Genomic DNA, 1,106 nt, shown 5'->3' on the forward strand with positions numbered 1-1,106 from the left:
CTAGAGAAGTCAAGTAGAATCATAGGTGCAGGAATTTAAGCAGGCGCCCAGACACTGCATGCTGGTTAGCTCCCCATAAGTTTCTCAGATTGTATTTTTTATATATCACAAGGCCACCTGTTCAGGTGTGATATTTCCCTTGTGTGCTGAGCCTCCACTCCTCAGTTAGTAATCAATAAAATGCCCATAGTTCTCTTATAGGCAATCTGGTGAGACACATTTTCCATTGAAGTTTCTTCTTTCTAGATGAGTCTAAACTATGCCATGTTGTCTGTTTATGGGTCCATGGACACATGAGGGCAGGTATCTGCAGAATCCAGATGAGGATATACAAAGTTGTAACCAATCTAAAGAGAATGCTGTGAATTGAACTCAGATCCTCTATAGGACCAATGCATTCTATTACCCATTTCTCTAGTCCTGTGCCTTTTACAAAAGGGTATTTATAAGGCTAATAAGCTTATCTTATGAGTGTTATCAAGCCTTTCTGTAAATGTTCTCTATTTTAAGCAATGCAACAATAATATTTTCATATATCAATCTAAGATCAAAATTGGCCCTTTTGAGCCAGATCTAATCTATAGATCTAATATTTTTCAGCCTCTGGGCTAACATCAAATGTAATACTTGGTTTTTATCAGTTTAATATCTAACGTGTCCTCTATCTAAGGAAAATATGTTGAATTAGTCTTTAGAGAGAGAGACAGAATGGGAGCTTGATCTATAAAGGCAGGCATTGGCTTTATATTATAATACTTTTAGACATTGCATTTAAAAATGAATAAAAACAAAAGAGGAAAAGATGCACATTTAGAACCAATATCATTTAAAAAATAAGCAAGCATATGAATCAATATAATATCATCTTAGCATTTAGCTTCCTTAGGTCTGTAGATTTTAGTATGGCTATCCTATATTATACATCTAATATCTGCTTATAAGTGAGGGTATACGATGCCGATCTTTCTGTTTCTGTGATACCTCACTCAGGATGATCTTTTCTAGTTCCCACTATTTGCCTGCAAATTTTATGATTTTCTTGTTTGTAATAGCTGAGTAGTATTCTATTGTGTAAATGTGTCACAATTTCTGCATCCATTCCTCTG

At 35.0% G+C, this 1,106-nt stretch overlaps 1 non-coding gene across 1 annotated transcript; it reads left to right on the forward strand.

Moving 5' to 3' along the window:
* Positions 1 to 591: 591 nt before the first annotated feature.
* Positions 592 to 776, forward strand: LOC129690931 (U2 spliceosomal RNA). The gene has a single exon (XR_008722384.1). It is a non-coding gene; the product is annotated as a U2 spliceosomal RNA (small nuclear RNA).
* The last annotated feature ends 330 nt before the right edge of the window (positions 777 to 1,106 follow it).

This window comes from Psammomys obesus, unplaced genomic scaffold (genome assembly GCF_907164565.1).
Source record: "Psammomys obesus unplaced genomic scaffold, mPsaObe1.curated_primary_1811, whole genome shotgun sequence".
Lineage (NCBI taxonomy): Eukaryota > Metazoa > Chordata > Mammalia > Rodentia > Muridae > Psammomys > Psammomys obesus.